This window comes from Camelus bactrianus, chromosome 32 (assembly GCF_048773025.1).
Source record: "Camelus bactrianus isolate YW-2024 breed Bactrian camel chromosome 32, ASM4877302v1, whole genome shotgun sequence".
In the NCBI taxonomy this organism is placed as follows: Eukaryota; Metazoa; Chordata; class Mammalia; order Artiodactyla; family Camelidae; genus Camelus; species Camelus bactrianus.
The window spans coordinates 22103932-22126335 of NC_133570.1; the positions used below are offsets into that span (position 1 = coordinate 22103932).

The 22404-nt window shown below is 46.6% G+C and overlaps 1 long non-coding RNA gene across 2 annotated transcripts in view; it reads right to left on the reverse strand.

Moving 5' to 3' along the window:
- Positions 1–22404, reverse strand: part of LOC141575767 (uncharacterized) — a 44813-nt gene that overhangs the window by 8652 nt on the left and 13757 nt on the right. The window contains exon 4 of one of the 2 annotated variants that reach the window (XR_012503557.1): positions 21870–22001. This is a non-coding gene — a long non-coding RNA (uncharacterized LOC141575767). Of the gene's footprint in view, positions 1–18428; positions 22002–22404 lie in introns of those variants that run through there. The other variant, XR_012503556.1, reaches the window with a different exon arrangement.

Sequence of the window (22404 nt, forward strand, 5' to 3'; positions counted from 1 at the left end):
TCCGTGATCTTTTTTCCCCCATTAACTTATGATGAACTACTTCAACCAGACCAAAAAATACGAAATAGCACCATGTTCCCACCACTCTGCTCAAGAAATGAAACATGACAGCCGACCCCTTCCCACGTTACTGCCCTGCCTCCTGCACCTGGATTTCGTTCTGCTCCGCTGCTCATCTTTATACCTTTACTACACAGACGTGCATGTGAGTGTCCCCAGACCAACACAGGTCTGTGTTAGCGATCTTTCACCGTCACGTCTCTCAGAGGTCATCTGGACCGACTACGCACTGTGAAAAGCACTGACGCCTGAGCCGTGGCCTTAGACACTGGGTGGACCCAGGCACCAGTAACCCCCAGGGGTTCTTCTGAACAGCCAGGGTCAGAACGACGGAAACAAACGCACAGCCCAGCCCTGTCCACACGGCTGCCTCCTCCTTCCTCCACACTTCGGTCTGCGCGGGCTGCGGGCACAGGAGTGGTCTGGTTTGTGCCTGTGGCAGCCAAGAACACAAATATTGTTGGTCCTCACGACCAACTCATGGGGAGAGGCCACAAAAAGAACCACAAAAGTAGGGAAGGAAGGAACACTGTCTCTCTAGCCTTTTCTGAGGCCTCCAGGGAGCAGAGCTTTGAGTGCTGGGCTACACAGTACAGGCTTTGGGCTGAGGAAGGACAAAGCCAGGACCTCAAGAAAGGCTTTGGTACAACTGAGCCCTAAGCCCTCTCAGGCCAGCCCCTAGGCCGGCTCTGGAGCCCAGGCCCACGTGACCCTGCCTCTTGGGTCCCCAGGGGACCCAGCGTCCCATCACCACACACTCTGTGCAGGCTCCCACTTGAGCGAGGCTCGCATGTAAGCGCACGTACACGACACGAAGAGATGCACGTGTCATCCTGGCCGTGAGAGAAGACGGGCGTGCACGTGAACACATGCGTGGGCAAAGCCCACCTCAACAGGCGCAGGTGCCCGCAGCAGCAGTGAGGCGTGAGGCTGGCCGGCCCTGTGGGGTGGACGCGTGTCTGCCCTGGGCCGGAATGCTGAGGGCACTACCGGGGCTGCTCCGAACCCTAAAGCTCTGTCCTGGGGCCCCTCTGCTCTCTCCCTGCTCTCCCCGAAGGGCTGAGGGTGGACATGCAGGCCTGTCCCGAGCGCAAGGATTCCCTCACAGAACCCGTCCTGGTGAGGGTCCCAGCCACCAGCCATGGCAGGTATGGCCGGGACCCTCGCACGCCTGTGAGCAGAGGCTGGGCTCATCACTCACCATGAGGGGCAGGCCCTCCAGAAGACTGCCCCTTCCCCTGGAAACCCTACCTTTGCAGCTCTCCCCACTTCTAATAAGGTTGTTTCCTCTGGGAAGACTCACATAAAACACTGGGTTCCCAGGAGCCAGCTGGGGGCAGGGAGCGGGGAAGTGGGGATTCCATGGCTGAGCAGAGGCTCAGTTCCACGCGCACTGACCAGCGGCCAGGCTCTGGAGACAAACCGAGGCCGGGCGGGGATGAGGGGCAGCCTGGGAAGGAAGAGGAGATGAGAGAGGCCGCCCCCAGGATCTACCAGGCTGGGACTTGGTACCCCAGAGCTGGAAGCCCGCCTTCTTTCCAACTGGGATAGAGAAACAGGGACCCAGGGGGCTCTCGGAAGCCAGCTGCTCAGGGAGTCGGAACCGTTCGGTTCGGTGCACCTTCCCTGATGCCTGGGGCCTAAAGAGAGGCTGGTTGGGACGGCACTCCCGCCCAGAACACGCTTCTGTCCCCTTGTATCATGCAGGCTCCTGGCATAGCCAGTCCCTTGGGCTGTCGCCATGTGGGCACTCTCCTTCTGAGCGCCTGTGTTGGACCCAGCCGCTGCGAGCACGCTGGGACACCCCTCTGCTGACGGGAGAGGTTACGTTGTGGGGACAGAACTCGGGGACCTGAGTTGGCTGTGAGGCAAGTCTGTGCCCTTGTGACTAAAAAGTAGAGAGTACTCTTGCAAGAGTGTCAGATTTCGGCCTCCCCCTCCGCCCCACACCCACCCCTGCTCTGTCCTAAGGCACCCCTCACTGTGCTGTCACTCATCATTAGCAGTCACTGTCACTGCTGGGACGGCCCCTGTCAGGCTGTGGAGCTGGGAGGGGGCGGGAGAATGTCAGATGACTCACAGCCTCAAAGGAGAGGGCTGGACACACAGAACACAGAGCCCAGGTGTGGAGGCACCTTCCGGGATGCTCTGGCCCCACCCTTTCTTTTGCTAGAGGAGAAAACGACTCAGGAGAACTTCCCAACAAGCCCCTTGCCTTCCCACTAGTCAGGCTTGGAGAGGGTCTGGGCTCCGGGAGAGGCCAGGTGGAGGGTGTCAACACGAGGCTGGGCAGGCGATGGCGTGATGAGCCAGTGTCCTCTAGGGGAAGGCTTTGCACACCGCCATCCATGTTTCTTTGTCTCGTCCAGGGAAGCGTGTGTGTGTAAGACAGAGAGAGAGTCTGAGAGATTTTGTAGAATCAGCCATCTGCACTGGCAACTAATGACCAGTAAGCTCTCAGAGGGGGCTTCGGTAGGAAGGATGAGGCTAGAACTTGAGCCCCATCTCCTGACTCTCTGTTCCTCTCAACCCCTTAATGAGCACCTGCTGATGACTGCTGGGCCTCAGGCAGTGGACGGGGTGCACAGGTGCAACAACCAACTAAAGAAAATTAGCCAGGTGCAGTCAATCGGGGCAGTGGACAGGGAGAGCCACCAGCAGGACACAGGCTCTGGGAGCTCAGAGCAGGAAAAGGGCTCATCCGACAGGGGAATCAGGCAGCTTGAAGTGAGTTAGTGTTTCAAAAGCCAACGGTCAAGTCGGGGCCGTCTCTTCAAAGTGTTTGTTACGAGATACGGGTGAGAGGGAGCTGAGATGTGTGCCTGATTTACATCAGCCCACACAGGATTATGCCACCCATTTGCAGGCAATTTTCAAGTTAAAATGTTGTCAGAGGGTTGTCACAGTTTTGATCTTTCTTTTCTGTTCTTTCTCAATCCACCCACATTTTCTAGTTGGGTTGGAAAGGAGAAAGAACTTGGTTTGGATTCAAGGGTTTGGGGAATCGTTAAAGTTAGACAAGACTTTAAAAAATTGTCTAGTTTTCTCTCAGGAAAATTCATGCCCAGACCCCAACATCACAAATGTTGTTGGACGCAGAACTTCTTGGGGGACGAGAGAGACCAGGACAGGCAGTTTATCTAACCTCAGGCTATCTCTTGGGGTTTCAGCTTGACTCACTTTTCTGCCTCATTCAGAGATGCCCCTGCAGCTCCTGCCAACCACCACCCTGCTTCACCGAGCTCTGAAGGCAGGGTCAGCACCAAGTTCAAACGGTGGCCTTGCCGCTGACTTCTCTGATTGTGGGGAAGTCACTGTCTGAACTGCCATGCCTGCTTTTAGATAAAACAGATAATAAATGTGAAAGTGCTCTGGAAGGTGGATGTAACACAAATGCCCAGCCACTGCCAGATAAAGAAGCGTGGTGAGTGTGAATTTAAACCAGGCACTTGGAAGCCTCTGGTGTCCGTGGGGGCCAGGAGCTGGGTGTGGACACTGGTAGATGACTTGGGCAAGGGACACTGACTGTGGATCATTTGCTGTCTTCAACCCCAACCAGTCCCAAATTCTGGAGAGTTAAGGCTTATCAAAGAGGGAACAGAGAAGGGGTATAGTAAACGTCTGGGCTGACAGAATCAAGATTCAAAATGACCTCGGGGGTCTGGACAGTTAAAACTGAGCAGAGATCATTGTAAAGTCCTGCACTGAGTTTGAAAAACCAAATGTGCAGGGAAAGGTGGGAAGAGTGAGACCCAACTACCGTCAGTTCATGTCAGAACAATGACCGTTTCAGTTGCTAAGGTCCTCGGTGGCTAACTCTGTGGAAAATGCCAGAGAAAGAAGCGGCTGCATGGCATCACAGTTAACAGGAGCCCCGGGAGCTCACAAGGTCCCGGGGTCCCGGCTCAAGGCAGGAGGCTGGTGCTCAGTTCTCAACTGAACAACCACAGCTGATCACCGACAGAAGTACCTTACGAGGACGCTCTGGCCTCAAGAGGGGAGTCCCTCTGTTACACCAGGCAGGCTTAACAAATGGCCAAAGGAAGGTGCTCAAAACAGGGAGGGTCTGGAACCTGCGAACGGTTGGAGGAAAGGGGCTGGAGAGGACTTTGGGAGAGCCACGGCAGCAGGTGTGCGCATCACAGAGGGAAGCAGCTTGACAACCAGCCTCAGTAGGACAACCTGGGGCTCCCAGAAGTTCTGGAGGAATAACTACAGTTCAGTTTGAGGCCACCAGGCTGTAAGAACTGGAGACTCCTCCAAAGGCCCTTAGGCCTCTCTGGCCTGCAAGGGGCCTGGGCTTCCCTGGGAGCCTTTGAGGGGCCTCCCCTCAACTTTGAGGACATAAGGCCAGATAAGAGTGGCTTTTCTTTCTCAAGATCCTGGGAGCCCAAATAAGCACTAGGGGAAGAAGACAGGTGATTGGGAAGAGGGAATGACAAAGTATAAAAAGAATAAAGCCATCCCTGAATCAAGTTTATGGATACAGGTGAGGAGCAGGGACCAGGTGTGGACTGAAAGAAATCAAAAGTGCCCAGTGCCCTGTACGCACGGAATTCACCCACGGCCTGAAATTCCTCCCACAGGAACCACCTGTGGTGATAGCACTGCTGCCCCAGCTGAGGCGCATCGCTGTCTGGCGGCAGTAGCATATGATGTATCGAGTCGGCATGTGGACACCTGGGGGAGAAGCTTGAGGAGGCGGACACAGGGTAGACAAGGTTTCACAAAGCCCAGAGTTAAGAAAACTTTGCCAATTTACCAAGTACTCTACGCAATGAGAGCCCGAGGGCGAAGTACGGGAGGGTCCTCACCCACCGCCTCCCTACCCCAGCTCCCCGATGCCACTCCTAACTTCCCTGATCCTTTCCTTAGCTTCCAATATTCAATCTGTTGCACCCTGCTGATTCCTCTTTCCAGATGTCTTCCGCATCTGTTCCATCCATTCTGCCCCTCAGAACCCTCCAAAAGTCACGGTGTTAGCCGAGGCCTCATCATCTCTCACGCACCTGGGTAAGCTCCAGACCAACCCCTGCGTTTCTTTTGACCAGAATCGACTCAGCCCCTGCAGTCACATTACCCTTCCCACAGCTTGCCTCCGACCTGGCCCCGCTTGCCCAGAGCAGTCCGTGGGCCCTGCAGGCACATCACATAAGCCTCCTCCTGGAAGTGCACTCAGGCCGCAGCTCTGCTCTGCACCCACTACCCCCAACCCCAACTGAGCCAAAAAGGACAGCTCCCACCCTCCTAACCCATTCCCTGCCTCTCCCTTTTGGGGAGGCCTCTGCTAGGAATGCTGTCCCTCTGATCTCCCCTACTTTCAATATGTCTCATGCTTCAGTGACCCCCCCTGAAGAGCCACCTCCTTCACAAGGCCCTCCCAAACCCTCTGCTGGAAGCCTCTCCTCCCTCCTCCAAGTTCCTTTAGCACTTGGTGCTGGTCCTGTGCACTGGAAGTTTGTCACCTACTTCTGGTAACATCTCTTCTTCAGCTAAGGTAGACCCAGCTGCTGGGTAATGTGCTGGTTCTCACCAGTGTATGTTCTGTCTCCCTACCTAGACCATAAATTCTAATCCCAACCATAGATTCCCAGAGAGTGGAGTGGGAATGGCATCTCCTCCATCCCAGGGCTGGGCGTAGTGAGCACTTGGTACAGCGTGTTGACTGGGCGTGGTGGGAAAAAACGTAGCCATGAAGTTGAGAGACCTGGGTTTTAGCTCTTTGCTGGCACGAACGGGTCATGTGACTTTGGATACAGTGGCAAGTTTCCTTCCCTGCAAAACGATGAAGCAGATGGACCATGCGAACATCCCTTCCAGCTCTGGCGCTCCGAGTCTATGTGACTGGGAACTGACCCAGCCCTAGGCCTGGCTAGGGAAGGAGCAAGGGAAGCTATGGACCAGCCCTTGGAGGGAGACAGGGAGAGGGAGATGAGGAGCTAATAGCTCTGGAGGAAGGAAGGACATGCTGGGCTAATGGGATAATTGGATAATCCTCAGAGCAAGGGGCTGCCAGGCTGGGGCCAGCTGTTAGAAGCAGACACAAATAGCACAAGCAAAACAAGGGCGCTGGTGCAGGAAGCAGCTTGCTGAGAGATATGGGGGAGGGGCGGTGATGGTCAGAGGGGAGGGGAGGGGATGGAAGGGAAACTGGAGCCCCCCATCCTGGGGGGTGTTGAGGTCAGGCCCTTAGGGACCCTGTGCTCTGAATCTGTAACAAGGATCCCATTTAGGGACCCTGGACCCATTCCCACATTAGGGTACATTCTTAGAGACCCTGGACTTACTCTGGCCTGGAGGGTGTCTCTCCACCAAGACAACCCTTAGGGACCATGAACCCCTTATCTCTGCCCACTGGGGTTTATCTGCAAATGGGCCGTTTGACATGCCTGTGAAAATATTGCTGGACTCATAAAATAACAATTTTGGATGCAGGTCTCAGGGTTCCCTTCATTTCAGGTTAATAAGTGAATCTGTCAGGGGGGCTGGGCTCAGAACAGAAGAAACCTGGGAGATGGCTTTGGTCTAGGAGTCAGAAGCCTGGCTTCTAGCCCCAGTCCTGCTGGGTCACATAATTCATGATGTGATTTTTCTGGTCCTCAGCCCATCCATTGGAGGGGGGAGGGGGACAATCAGCAATACCTTCCTGTGAGGCCCTCGTGAAGATAAAACAAGATCATGAATGGGAAAGTAACTGGAAATTTCTCAGTGCTCAGCCAAGTACTTTAGTCCTAACTCCGCTTCTAACTGTATGATTTTAGAAAGGCTATTTCCTTCCTCTGGGTTCAGTTTTTCCTACTGTAAGGTAATAATATCAAATGGGATGCTCTTTAAATTCCCTTTTAATCCTAATGACTCTAATTCTTGTAAAAACAGTCTGTTACACTTGTATACACTATAAGGAATGTCTGAGAAAGGAAAATTTATGGCCAATATTATTCATGAATTTAGACATAAAATACTTAATATTAGCAAACCATACCCAGCAATGTATAAAAATAACGTAAATCATGACCCATTAGGGTTTATCCCAGGGATGCAAGGGTGGCTTAACATTACATAATCAATGTTACACATAATAATAAATTAAAAAACACACCTCAATAGACACAGAAAATAATTTTGATTAAAGAAATTCAACATCCATTTATGTAAAAACTCTTAGCAAACTAGAAATATAAAGGTATTTTCTTAGCCCAGTAAAAAGTTGTTTTTCAAAAACCTATAGCAAACATCATATTCGGTGGTGAAATATTAGCAGTCTTCTATTTCTAGTAAAGACCAAACCCACTAAGCTATTCAATATGGTAGTAAAGGTCCTGGAGAACACAATAAGATATGAAAAAGAAAATAATACAAGACTGGGAAAGGAAATAAAGTTGATACTATTTGCATTAATTGCATTCAAAAATTTCTTTGGAGTATTGCTATACTAATGAGAGTTCATCAAGGTTGTTGGATATATGATCAATATGAAAAATCAAAAGCATTCCTATATGTCCGCAAAAACTATTTACAAATAGATAATTTACAATAGCAATAAAAACTAGGAGGTATCTAGGCATAAACCTAACAAAAATGCACAAAAGAGAAGACTCAAATCGATAGAGAATGTCATGTTCATGAATGGAAAGAGTCGATATTGTAAAACTGGCAACTCTCCCCAAATTAACTTGAAATCAAGTACAATTCCCTTAAAAATCCCAAGAGGACTTCTCATAAAATTTGATAATTCGGATCCAAAAAAATCACATGAAAAGAAAAAGGGTCCTTTTGAAGAGGTGAAAATTTGCCTTAACAGATACCTAGGTATAAAGCTTAAGCCATTGCAATAGGCAAATGGGCAGAGGCAAAGTGAACGGGATACAAAGGTTAGAAGCAGATTTGTCTTGCACGGGAACGTGTTATGTGGTAGAGGCCACGTTACAAATCACAGAAAAAGAACAGTGTTCATTGAATGGTTCTGAGACAATGGAGTTTCTTCATGGAAAGGTAAAACTGAAACAAAATAAAGGGGGTTAAAAAACTTTAATTCCTTTAAAAGCAAACATAAGAAAATATCTTTATGATCTCTGGGGAAAGAGAGATTTCTTAAAACACAAAGCAAAAGCTTTAAGAGAAAATGCTGCTAAATCAACTAACTTTTAAACTGCCTCCCACCAAAAAAAAAAACAAACCACTTCTAAAATGCAAAGAAAAGTTGCGGACTGGGAGAAGCTCTCCACAGTGCATATAATCAATAATCAGTAAAGAGTCAGTGTCCATAATATATAACTCCTGTGAAAATGAACAACCTGTTAGATAAACGGGTGAAATTCTGATCAGACATTTAGATGAAGAAATAAATGATCAATAAACATGTGAAAATGAGTTCAATCCCCTCATACACTGTTGGTGAGAATGTAACGTGGTCCAACCACTATGGAAAATAATATGGAGGTTCCTCAAAAAATCAAAAATGGCTTTACCATATATCTGCACTCTCATATTTATTCACTACAGCCAACCACAGATCCAACCCAAATGCCCGCCCACAGCCGAATGGATAAAAATGATGTGGTTTGTATATACAATGGAAAAGGAGAAAATCCTGCCATTTGCAACGTGGGTGGACCCCGAGCTCATCACCTAAGCTAGATAAGGCACACAGAGAGACAAGGACTGTATGGTATCACTTACATGTGGAATCTAAAAAAGTTAAAACTGTAAAAAAAAAAAAAAAGAGTAAAATGGTGGTACCAGGGGATGGGGGTCTGTTTGTATGAGGTGAGACTGATGTGTTAAGGGAAAAAACTTGTAATGAGTAGTAAATAAGACAGAGTTCTAGTGCACAGTGTGATGAATACAGACAATGATTCGCCTTCACAGATATAACTACATATGACTGTAATTATGTAATGTGATAAACACTGCGGCATCGACAATCATTACAATTCAAATATATCAAAGTAACACACGATACACCTTAAACTTACACAATGTTACATGTCAAATTTATTCAATTTGGGGGGGGGGTAGGTAATTTGGTTTTTTTTTTTTTTTTAATTTATTTTTTTAATGGTGGTACTGGGGATTGAACCCAGGACCTTGTGCATGCTAAGCACACACTCTACCACTGAGCTATACCTTACCCCCAAATTTATTCAATTTTTTAAAAAGTTTTAAAAAAATTTTAAAAAGAAGTTCAATCTCACTAGTAATTAGGGAACGGCAAATTAAAATATGTTTTGCAGCCGTTCACAGCCAGCCAATTGGCAACGATGTGAAAGTGTCAGGGGGGCCCAATCACATGATTAGAGAGTTAGGCTTTAAGCATGACCTTCAGGGAGAGGAGAGGGCTGGACACTGAATTCAGCATCATGGCCTGTGATTCAATCAACCATGCCTATTTAATAAAAGCCCAATGAAAGCAAAACTCTAGACAACAAAGCTGGGCTGAGCTTCCCTGGTTTACATACTCAGTGCGCACTGTCACTGATGTGCCAGGAGGGTGATGCGTCACCCTACAGGGAGGCGACACAGAAGCTTTGAGTTCGGGACCCTCCCAGACCTCGCCCTGTATCTCTCTTCTTTTGGCTGGTCCTGATCTGTATTGTTTTTGCTACTATAAAACTGTAATTGTAGGTTTAAAAAAAAAAGTGTTGATGAAGATGTGGAGAGACAGAAATAATACCCAGTAGGTTGAAGCTGTGAACATCCTAAGACCTGGCACTTCTAGGCCTCAATCTTCAATGACACACACGTACACAAAACCATGCACACAGACGTTCCTGGTATCACCGTGATACTAAAAAGCTGAAGCAGCTCTCAGAGGTGAACTGAATATATAAACTGTGGTTTGTTCCTTCAAGGGAACTACCATATAGAGGACAAAATGAGTGAACTCGATTTAGCAACACTTACTCTGTACTCTGAGCTAAATTTCTCTAGCAATTTCCAGACAGTGCCTTCAATTTCTACCTCATGTGCCGGTGCGCATGGCCATTGTCCTTCCCCTCACTTTCAGCCCCAAAAATCTTAATGATATAACTTAGATGCAGCTCCCTCTTAAATCATCCCCGGGTCCTTTAATCCTGACATCACAGACACGAAAACCAAGACCCATAAAGGTTAAGTCGTGCTAACTTCACGTGGCAGAGGAGTGGCGGGAACAGAACTGGAAGCCTGGACTTCTGACTCCTTGTGCCATGTGAGGCTGCAGAGAATCTCAGAGAACGGTAAATGCAGAATTTATTTGCCTTACAATCATAGCCTGCGGCACTCCGGCCCTCCAGCATCCCTGGACAGCTCAGGTCTCAGCTGCTATAAGCCTTTCAGCTGATGGAGGGTTTAGATGTGGCTTCACCACTAACTCTCCATGTGACTCAGTAAGTCAGACTCTCTGTGCCTCAGTTTCCTCATCTGTTAGACGCCAATGATCTCCGCCTGACTATCAAACAAGCTCATTAATAGAATCAAGTGAAATAAAGGATAAGGTGCTGTACACGTGTAAAATAAATGAGGAATTATTAACTTTGTATTGTTCTCAGGATGCAGAAATGCCTGCCCTCTTGTTAAAAGGATCATGGGATGTCCAATCTGTAAAGAAATCTGATGTGGAGAGTTCTGCTGTGAAGATAAATGAAAGATGGTGGTGGAGCGGGGGGTGCTGGCCTTTGCCAGAAGCAGGACCCTGGGAGCTCTGCTCCCTCCTCCTGCTTGTCGCCTCTGCTCTCTGGCACAGGAGGACTAGCAGACAGTCTAGGGTCCCAGGAGGCCTCACGGCCAGCCCTGACAAAATACTGAAGTTAGCCAAGAGGTCTTCAAACCCTCTTCCCTGTGCCCGTCTCCTGGTCTAGGCTTTACAACATCGTTCCTGAGTTACTGAAGGAGGAGTTCTCTTCCACTTCCTCCCCCTCTACCCACCACTGTTAGGTTTCCCACTATTTAAGACCTATGAGGACCCTGAGGTTAGGAACTGTGCCTGGACCCATCTGGGCAGAGTCAGTATTCAGCAAATGCTGAACTGAGCCAAAGGCACTGCCTGTGTGTCCCTCTTTAACCAAAAGTTCTGTGCTGAGCTGGGCTGTGTGCTCACAAGGAAGATGTCTGATGGGTCCCTTCCCACAGACTGTTGGGAACCACTGCCTTTGCCTTCCCCTCTCAGGCTCTGCGCATTTTGCAACAGGCCTGTGGGGGCGACGGTCACCCTGGAGATGGTCACATACTGCAGCAGAGGAAGGAACAACGACTGTGAGTGTATATGCCGCAGACGCTTCCCGCCCTGACCCCCCTGCTGCTGCCCAGGGGTTTCACAGCTCCACGCTCTCACTGCCTGGCGAGGGCAGTGGCCTGGGGTTCCCCAGGGCAGGGCTGGTGCCGAGGGACGTTGTGAAGTTGGGTTGGTTACGCTACCTCTCTTTTCTCTTTTTAACATGTAGAAGTGTTTCCCATTCTCCTACTTCACAGTACTGTTAAGGACTAAATGTGAATTAATTAACGAGGAATTAAAGATTAAATGTGAACATGAGTAGGAAGAGAAGTGAGACAGGCAAGGCATCTCCAGAGCCAGGCTGGTCACAGGCTGGTCTCCTGCCGGCGATCCTTGGGCCACTGCCAGCTTGGACCTCGGTCTGGCTTCCCGGGGCCACTTCTGGCCCTCCCCTCACCCAGACCAGAGACACAGGGACTAAACATGGGAACCCTGCCCTCCTGAGTGACCTTTTATCTGCACAGGATTGTTTCCTCTGCCAAACAGACCAAAAGGAAGGAAGGCCAGCAAGACACTAGTTCTTTTCTTAGCTCCTAAGTGACTGACATTTCAGGAAACCAAAATTCTGACTGGTACCAGGGAGAACTTAATTCACCCTGCCTGTCTGCAGCAGGGTGAGCCTTACATCAGGATTCTGCTACACAGGGTGCACTTTTAGAGGGTCAGGGAGGCCTCCGTCTAGAAATATTTTCCAAATGCATTTGCTCGTGCTTGAAAATCCATCAGAGCTTTCTTCTTTGGCACAAGCCAAATGTGGGATTTGTCTTCGGTACAATCACACAAACCATACATAAAAAACTGTATTAGTCACCTCAGTGTGGATTTATAAATTGGTCCTTTCCTGAGACTAGGCTTGGATGGAGAGGAGACGAGAACACTGCAAGCGGCAGCCCTGGGGCTGGAAGAGGGGAGATGGGATGCATGCAGAAGAGCAAGGAGGTAAAGGGAGTAGAGCTGGGGCAGCCCTTCCACCGGGTCCACCAGCTACAGCCTCCAAAGTACTCAGAAAAACCACCTGTAAAAAAGGCCAGACAGAGAAACAGATCACACTCCATGATTCCACTCATATCTGGCAAATGCAAACTGATCTACAGGGACAGAAGGCCTGGGCAGGCTGGGGTAGGCAGGTAGGAGGAATGACAGAGGGGAATGGGGCAATTTTGGAGGGGATCTGCAAGCTGATTATGATAATGGTTTCAGGAATGTATATATGGGTCAAAATTTATCAAATTGTACAGTTTAAATATGTGCAATTTACTGTATGTCAGTCATACCTCAATCATAATTTTTAGAAAAGAATGTTTTAAAAGCTACAGGAATACAGTGTGCCTGCCAAATCACCCACCTCACACAACTCTGGTAAGTTCTGGCAGAAACAAGTATTTTCCAAGAGGACACCTCACCTCTCTGAGAACTGGGCTCCTCCCTGTAAGCTGATAGGGACGAACTGGGCAATCCCAAGGTCCTACCCAGACATCGCAGTCGAGGCTGTTGGGGTCAAATATGTTAACTAATAGGAAACTATTATGAAAGCTGAAAGGATTTGACACATGTAGAAGTTTGGAATTATTAAATAACCAGTGTATATAAAAATACTGGGTAAAAATAGTGGATTAAACATACATCTAATTTCACTGTATCTAAAACTCCACTAAAGAGGATTTTTTTTTTTAAGGCCAAGTCTCCAAAGGGAGCTCTTGGAAAGAAAAAAATATGACATCAGAAATGAAAATCTCAACAAAAGGATTAGAAGGCAGATTGAGAAAATTTCCCAGACAGTAGACAAAGATAGAAACTAAGAAAGAACAGATGAGAAATTCATCCCAATAGCTGAATCATGGGAGTTTTAGAAACACAACGAAGGATATAAAATAATTCAAAAGAAACACTCCAGAATCAAAGGACATGAATTTTGAGAATGCAAGGGCCACCAAGTGGCCAGCAAAATAGGTATGTCTTGGTGACATTTCTTAATGCTGGGGATGAAGAAATCCTACCAGACCACATGCAGAGAAGGCCTGGCCTCACCAGCAGTCCTGAGAGCTGGACGACAGTGGAGCCACACCGTCAAAGTTCTGAGGCAAAATGAGTTCTTACCTAGGATTCCACTCAGCCGTCTTCAGACATGCAAGGTTTCCAGAAATTTACCTTTCATGGACTCTCAGAAAGTTCTAGAAAATATATGTCATCAAAAAGAAGGAAGCAATAGGGGTGGGTACAGCTCAGTGGTAGAGCACATGTCTAGCATGCACAAGGTCCTGGGTTCAATCCCCAGCACCTCCATTAAAAAAAAATTAAATAAAGTAAAAAAAAAAAAGAAAAAAAAGGAAGCAAGAAATGAGAAGACATGGGATCCAGAAACAGGTGACCCAAGACAGGAAAGAGGCAAGGGAATTCCTCAGATGATGGTAAGGGGTGGGGCATGGAGTCCCCTCTCTGCCATTTCTTGCTTTGTGACCTTTCTTTGCTTTGTAAGTCATTCATCCACATGGCTAACTTTTCTTTTCTATAAAGATACCTGATGCTTTCAAGGGGCAGTCTTGCCATATAAGAAAGTATACTCCCTGAGGGCAGGGCCTGTGTCTGTCTGGTTTGTGGCGGACTGTACGTTGCATTCTGTAAACCTGCTGTGGTTCAGAGGTCTACAAATGGTGGGGCGGGGGGAGACTTTTTTCTTCTTTTCTTTCTTTATTTTTCACTCTTTTCGTTTTCTCCTCTGTTGTTTTCTGTTGGCAGGACACACTCAAAGATCCAAGTTTGTATTAAAAATAAATGGAAAAAAAGGAAGGAAGAAGTACTAGCACAGTGCCTGACATGTAGCAAATATTCAATAGCTATTTATTGAATGAGTGAAATGGAAGATAAAGGCAATTAGTGTATTAGACTCTCAAAGCTGGAAAATTATGTCGGTCAGTGAAATTAATCACAGATGGAGAAACAAAAGCCTAGTGAGCAGGAACATGTGTCTGTGGTCACCCCAGCTAAGTAGGAATGGAGCTGAGACTGAAGTCCCAACCCTGTGGGAGCTCAACAGAGGGTAGGTCAGGACAGGACAGACGGGGAAGGGAAAGAGCCACATATTTGATTATTTAGAGGAAAACAGGAATGCAACAAAATACTATTCTGAACTAACTAGTCAAGTTGGGCAGTGGAGCAAGATAAAATAAAAAGAGTACTGAGTATCTGGTTCAAGTCCCCCCTCTGCTACTTACCTATGTGATTCTGGGCTAGCTACCTCATCTCTGGTCTGTTTCCTGTTTCCTTTCCTAAAAAGCAGGGATGTAATAGCATTGACTTCACAGAATTTTCATTAGATTGGAAGCAGATCAGATTCTGCACGTGAAGAAAACATTTTGCAAGCTATAAAATATCACAGATTGCTAATCTGGTTGCCTAGGATCCCTCCTGAGTAATCTCCCACTAACAAATCAGCATGGATTATCAATGATAATCTTCAGCCAGCTAGTCATCACTCTGAAGATCAAGTGGGAGGATCTTGAAGGGTGGGTAGGTTCTGATGGGGTGGGGCAGGAGGAAGGAGTGGGCAGCCAGAATCTGGGTGGCGGTGCTTCAGAGGCTGATCCCGAGTGGTCCAGAGCAGAACACGCTGAGGCAGGGCACAGAGAGAGCTGGCCCAGGACCCGGAAACTGGATTCTGGACTTTGTGACTGGGGAGACCTGTGAACCCTGCTGGTTGGTTTCCTCTTCTGTGGAGGAGAGAGAACACCACCACCTCGACTAACTTGGAAACTACTGTAATTCATGGGAGATGGTGGGTGTGAAGAATTTTTAAGAATCACTGATCACTGCCTCTGCAAATGGGAGATTATCATTCCCTTAGAAGAACATGGATAAGAGGCTAGAAAGCACATATATAGCAAAACTTACCCACTGTTATGGACTGAACTGTGTCCCCCCCACATTCATATGAGGAAGCTATAACCCCCAATGTGACTATATTTGGAGATAAGGCCTTTAAAGAGGTGATTACGGTTACATGAGGTCATAAGGGTAGTGTAGTAACCCAACAGGACTGGTGTCCCTATACGATGAAGAAAAGACACCAGGGATGTGCACTCACAGAGCAAAGGCCACGTGAGGACGCAGCAGGAGGACGACCTCTGTAAGCCAAGGAGAGGGGCCTCAAGAGAAACCAAACTTGCCAACACTTCAATCTTGGACTTCCAGTCCCCAGAGCTGTGAGAAATGAGTTTCCAACGTTTAAGGCTGGCATTTCATCGTGGCAGCTCGAGCAAATTGACACCCCTCCTAGTAGTTCCCCTTCCTTTACCCCTTTCCTGGGAACAGTCTCCCTTCACACTGAAGGGCAGGGCATCCGGGCCAGCCGGCAAAGGCAGGAGGCAGCATGGCTAGTGGTCAGAACCAGGCGTTAGGTGCTTGCTCGGCCCAGCTGTGGGTTAAGCTCCGGGACTGACGTGAGCGAACTAGCCTTGTCTGCTCTCAGATACCAGGTTTGTCTTCTCTTGGATATGTACCAAGATTCTGAGGCTCAACAGAACAATAAGGTGTTTAAGGGCCTTCAGGCCAAGGGAAGCAGGTAGCTCATGATTAAAGCTCAACATTCCTCTTTGTTATGTGCTGGGTAATCTGAATCGGGGAACCTCAGGAGTAAGAGCCAAGCTTTAAATTTTTGCTGGGCATTCCAAAAGTAGTTATGTGGAACCCATCAGAAGGAAAATGACAAGCCCGGTGCTCTGCGTGCTCCTCACACGCTGACTGCATGGGTTCATTCATCCAGCATGTTTTCCTGATCACCTACTACATGCCAACTTCTGCTATGGATCATAGAGATATACCACAAATAAAACAGACATGGTTCCTGTACATACAGGGCTCACAGTTGAGTGTGGGAATACAGACAGGAGCCTGACAATAGAAACAAAACTCTTTGGACTCGCATCTGAAAACTCCGTTCAGTCTGGGCCCAGTCAACATTTCCAGTTACCTTCTACACTCCTACTCAAATGCCTTCCTCCAACCAAATCACCCAAGTCAAACCTTTCTAACCTCTGTGCCTTCACTCTTATTCTCTACCTGAAATGCTTTCTATACCTTATGTAAATCCCATCCATCCAGCAAGGTGTGGTAGGCAGCCTCTGAGAGGGCCTCCAGTGACCTCTGCCTCCTGGTATTCTCACCTTTGTATGTGGACTGACCCTAATGACTTGCTTCTAATGAAAAAAGCCAGCAAAAGTGATAGGATATCACTACTGAGATTAGGGGACAAGAGGACTGTGGCTTCCATCTTGGTCACTCTTGCTCTTTCTTAAATCTCTCTCCCTGGGGGAAGCCAGCACTGAGGCCTGAAGCAGACATGTGGACAGGCCTGTATCCTGAGGGACTGAGGCCTACCAATGACCATTTCAGTGACCTTGAAAGTGGGTTCTTCTCTATGCCCTGTTGAGATTTCAGGCTGGGAGCTTGACTGCAACCTCATGAAAGACCTTGAGCCAGAGTTGCCCAGCTATGTCGGACCCGATTCTCAACCCATAGCAACTGCGAGATAATAAATGTTTCTGCTCTAAGCCACTAAGTTTTGAGGTGGTTTGTTATGCAGGGACAGAATAACACCTGATGCAAACTGTTGCCTTGTATTTTCTTGGACTTAGCCTAGCCCGGAGCAACTTCTGCCTCCTCTGAACTTGAAGATCTGTTCTTCTCTTTGGTCATTTTACAGTTTTGCAACACTAGTTACCTTCTATCCTCTGTGTTTCTGGCACTTTCCAATTAACCCAAGGTCAGCTGCTTAAATTTCTTGCGTGTCTCTATTCAGAGCAAGTATCTGCCAAAGTAGAGAAAGGTTTTGAGAAGCCAGAATTTTGTGCAGAAAGGGGCTTTTAGTTCATGTTTGGTGGCTCATGGATAAACAACTTGGAGGTGGGAAACTGACATGGAAGCTAAAAGAGGGAATATAGCTTGGAAAGAGCTCATTTTTGGTCTTCACCAAAGCAAGGCATCAGTGGCCAATACGAACAGCCAGTCCTCCTGGTAAATTCTTTCTGGCAATTTCCTTCTTACTGTGTGAGGAGCTGAGCCTTGTGTTGGCAGTTGTGAGAGGCAGCAGAGAGGGAGGCTCTGGGGCACCAGGGTCACTTCAGAGTGGGGAAGCTAATTGTTTTCTCAGAGCCCCTCTCTCACGTTTATTCTTCCCAGGGCCTCTGTAGCAGGACGGTGCTGAAGCCCATTTCCTACACGTAGCACCATTTATTTAAAACACACACCACATATACACAAAAAACCAAATGTAAAGGAAAAAGAGGGGAAAGGCTGCTGAAGATCAGAGTCACTAAAAGTTCAGGCTAAGAATAGACAAGGAACTCGGAGAGCCGCTCGGCTATGTGACCTCCTGCAGGGGGCTTGGCAATAAGCCCGATCCAGCTTTGTTTTTTCTGTGCCTTTACAAAGAAAGAGCACTAGCTCAGGAGTCAGGAGAACTGGGTTCTAGGCCTGGCTCTGCCAGTGCCTTCTTCTGTGACCTCAGGTGAGTCCTTCCCCTCTCTGGGTCTCAGTTTCCTACTTGGAAAACAAAAGGGTTGGACTCAAATCCAAGACTTTCAACTCCAATACTGACAGAACACAAAGGAAAACAAAGCATGCTGACCCACCTGGGACCCAGCAGACCTGGCTTCTTGTCCCAGCTTCGTCACTGAGAAGCCCAACCTCTTTGGGTCTCTGCTTCTTCATTTATAAAACAAGGTGATATATTCGTTTACCCATTCCTTCAACAAATATTCACTGAGCACCTACAATATACCAGGTTTGGTGCTGGAGATATGATGGTGAGTCAAGACAGACATGGTCCATGTTCTCAAGGAATTTCAAGCCCACTGGGGGTGGTGAAAAGGAGAAAATAAACTGTAATCGATCACATAAATGAGGTGTCAACAATGCCAAGGTAAGCACAGCAAAGGAAGGATCATACGTGGTTCTCGGTGACTGCGGGATGCTCACAACCTCCATCAATTCCAGTGTGCTGTGATCCAGAGGCATCTCTGCTGGGCAGCACAGAGATACCCTCTGAGGAACTCACATTTCATACCATAGCTTTTCTCCCCACCCCCCCAACCCCCGCCAACTCAGAACAGCACAGCTCAATTAACCCAGTCAACCAGCACCCAGCTATTGCTACCTACTACAGGGAATCAACCAATCCCTGCCTTCCTGGAGATTACACGAGTGGGCAGAATGAACGCATGAATCGACACAGCTGTAAAATGTCTCACACCATTCTCTGATTGCTAACTATGTGCTTTAAATAAGAATGTTTATAAGAGTTAAGAATCAAGTGGGGATTTGAATATCCTAGGACAATCAGAGACATTTTCTTAGAAGCAGAAATTGAGATAGGCCCTGAAGGTTTGCTTCATAGTTTTAGATAAACAGAAACACCGCTACCAGATGCATTGGCCCCACTCCCTACTAGTAGACACAACAGGTACATGGGACATACAAGACAGATCTCAAGTGGAAGATTCCTAAATCCCCTTTTGGGCAGGAGGGATACAGACTCCCCTTTTTGTCAAGGAGCAAGAGACCTCCGCTGTGACCTACTCCGAATGCTGTCCCTTGGATGGGGAGGATTGCTACTGATGAGCTTCTGGACTTGGGGTGGCCACCTCACCTCTCTGAGTCTGTTACCTCATTTGTAAAATGAAGGGCTTGGATGACATCCAACATTCCTTACAGCACCCAGAAAGATGGCTAAAATTTGATTCTTTGTAAGGATTTTTATTATTTTATAATAAAACTGATAGTTGCTGCCATGGAGTAGGAGCTACAGGATCTTAGAAAAGTTACTAAGTTTTCTTCTTTTTTTAAATTAGTTTTTAGAATTAAAAAGTGACATATACATATGATTTTAAAAATCAAACACTACATTCTTTTTCCTCAAGACTGTTTTGGCAATTCGGGGTCCTTTATGGTTCCATATAAGTTTTAGGATTATTTGTCCTAGTTCTGGAAAACTGTCATGAACATTATGATAAAGGTTGCATTAAATCTGTAGATTGTTTTGGGTAGTATGGATATTTTAACAACATTAATTCTTCCAATCCAAGAACATGGCATATCTTTCCATTTCTTGGTGTCATTTTCAAATTCCTTCATCCAAGTTTTGCTAGCTTTCTGAGCAAAGGGCTTTCACCTTGGCAAAGTTTGTTACTAGGTGCTTTATTCTTTTTGATGTGATTTTAAATGGCATTGTTTTCCTACTTTCTCTTTCTGATAGTTCATTATTAGTTTATAGAAAAGCAACAGATTTCTGTATATTAATCTTGTATCCTGCAACTTTACTGAATTTATTTATTAGTTCTAATAGTTTTCTGGTAAAGACTTTAGAATTTCCTATATATAGTATAATGTCATCTGCAAATAGTGACAGTTTAACTTCTTCCATTCCAATTTGGATTCCTTTTATTTCTTCTTCTTGCCTGATTGCTGTGGCTAGGACTTCCAGCACTATGTTAAATAGAAGTGGTGATAGTGGGCATCCTTGCCTTGTTCCTGATTTTAGAGGAAAGCCTTTCAGCTTTTCATCATTGAGTATGATGTCAGCTGTGAGTTTGTCGTAAATGGCCTTTATGATGTTGAGATATGTTCCCTCCATACCACCTCTGATGAGAGTTTTTATCATGAATGGATGTTGAATTTTGTCAAATGGTTTTTCTGCAGCTCCTGAGATGATCACGTGATTTTTATCCTTCCTTCTGTTACTGCAGTGTATCACATTGGTTGATTTGCCTATGTTGAACCAGCCTTGGGTCCCTGGAATAAATCCCACTTGATAACAGTGTATGATCTTTTTTTATGTATTACTGAATTCAGTTTGCTAGTATTTTGTTAAGTATTTTTACATCTTTGTTGATCAGAGATATTGGCCTGTAATTTTCTTTTTTTTTGTAATGTCTTTGTCTGGTTTTGCTATCAGGGTAATGGTGGCTTGTAGAATGAATTTGGCAGTATTCCATTCCCTTCAACTTTTCAGAGTAGCTTGGAAAGGACAGGTATTAGCTCTTCTTTATCTGGTTGGTAGAATTCCCTGTAAAGCCATACAGTCCTGGATTCTGTTTGTGGAAGTTTTTTAAATTACAAATTCAATTTCACTAGCAGTGAAAGAAAAGAACAAAGCTGATAATCACACTCTGACTTCAGACTATACTACAAAGCTACAGTAATCAAAACAGCATGGCACTGGCACAAAAACAGACACACAGATCAACAAAACAGAATAGTGAGCCCAGAAATAAACCCACACAGTTATGGCCAATTAATCTACAACAAAGGAGGCAAAATATATAGCAGGGGAAAAAACAGTCTCTAATAAGTGATGCTGAGAAAACTGAACAGCTACATGTTAAAGAATGAGGTTAGAACATCTCCTCACATCATTAACAAAAACAAACTCAAAATAGATTAAAGACCTAAATTTAAGACTGGAAACCATAAAATTCCTAAAGAGAACATAGGCAGAACACTCTTTGACAGGAATTATAGCAACTCTTTGGCTTTGCTTCCTAAGGCAAAAAAAATAAAATAAAAAATAAGTAAATGACACCTAATTAAGTTTAAAAGCTTCTGCACAGCAAAGGAAACCACTGACAAAATGAACAGACAACTTGCTAAACGTAGTAAACATCCTTGCACTTACGGCTTTAGGCATAGGCATGAATGTATCATCAACAGGATAAATTTCTAGTTCTGGTATCACAGGGTCAAAAGGTTAATGCACATTAAGTAAGTATTAACACTGCTAAATTGATTTCTCTGTAGAGTCAATACCAACTTATACTTCTACCAAAAATTCATTCATTCATTTTCTCATTCAACCAATATTTGAGCGCCTACTGTGTGCCAGGCACTATTCTAGGCCCTGGGAACAGAGCAAATGAATCAAAACAACAACAACAAAAAGACAAAATCCATTCCCTAATGGAGCTTATAGTCTTGTAGGGAGAGAGGGCAAACAAAAAAGTATAATATGTAATATTTTAAGTAGTAATAAATACTATGGCTAAGACAAAGCAGAGAAAGGAGTGTTGGTCAGGCGTAGGGGCTGACAATTGAAACAGGGTGGTTAGGGTGAGAATTCTAAGCCTCAGGTTCCTCATCTATAAAATGGGACAATAACAGTAACAGGACTATCAAAGAATTCAATGAGATTATGTCTGGTAGATAATAATGAACATTTCATAAATTGAGCTAATGTTATTGTAAACAATCTCACAGCTGAGGAAACTGTGGCCTAGGGAGGAACAATCTGCCTAAGTTCCCAAGGAAAATTAGTGGTGAGGTAAGAACCAGAACCCAGGTCTCCTGACTTTCCGTGCAGTTAACTTCCAAATATACCCGGCACCAAAAGCACCAAGAAGCCATCCTCCTGGGGCTAACGGCACTGTGGCTTTAGGCTGAAGAGCTCTCTGAGAATGTGATTTTCAACATCAGCAAGAGGGGAGGGGAGACGTGGGAGCACATGAGGTCCTGCTTCAAGGAGCAGCGGGACAACCCACTCGGGCCTGAGGCTGGGCCTGCTGGGGTTTACTCACAAGACGTTCAGATCCAGGGTGGTGCTCCGGGCCAAAGGCAACAAGCTTTCTGGCTGCTGCTGGCCCATCTGCTCTGATGAGACTCTCCCAAACCCTCATCTCCCATTGGTTTCATTCCAAGGAATCTCCTAGAGGAAAGATAAGCAGCAGTTAAGCCACAGCTGTAGAAATAATAAGATCCGGGGGTGCAGTTGTATCTGTTTGGCCGGGTGAGATTTTTCGAGCAGATCAAGTTGTGCGGTGGAGGTCTCTCAGCTCTCTCTCTGCCCTTTTCCCACCCTGCAGCACCTCCGCTCCCTGCCCACAACCAGGCACCCACCGCTTCCCTGGGCCTTCTGCCTACACAGAGCCCCATCCCTGCCTGGGTTCTAACCTCCTTCAACCCTAGCCTTTTCCCTTTGTTTACAGTCTCATTCCCTCCACTCATCTTATCCCCGCCTTGAAAAGAAGATGCCTCCTAGTTTAACACAGTCAGTATGGAGCAGGATTTAGAGAAGCCAGCATTCGGAGCCTGGGCAAGTCTGAGGCCTT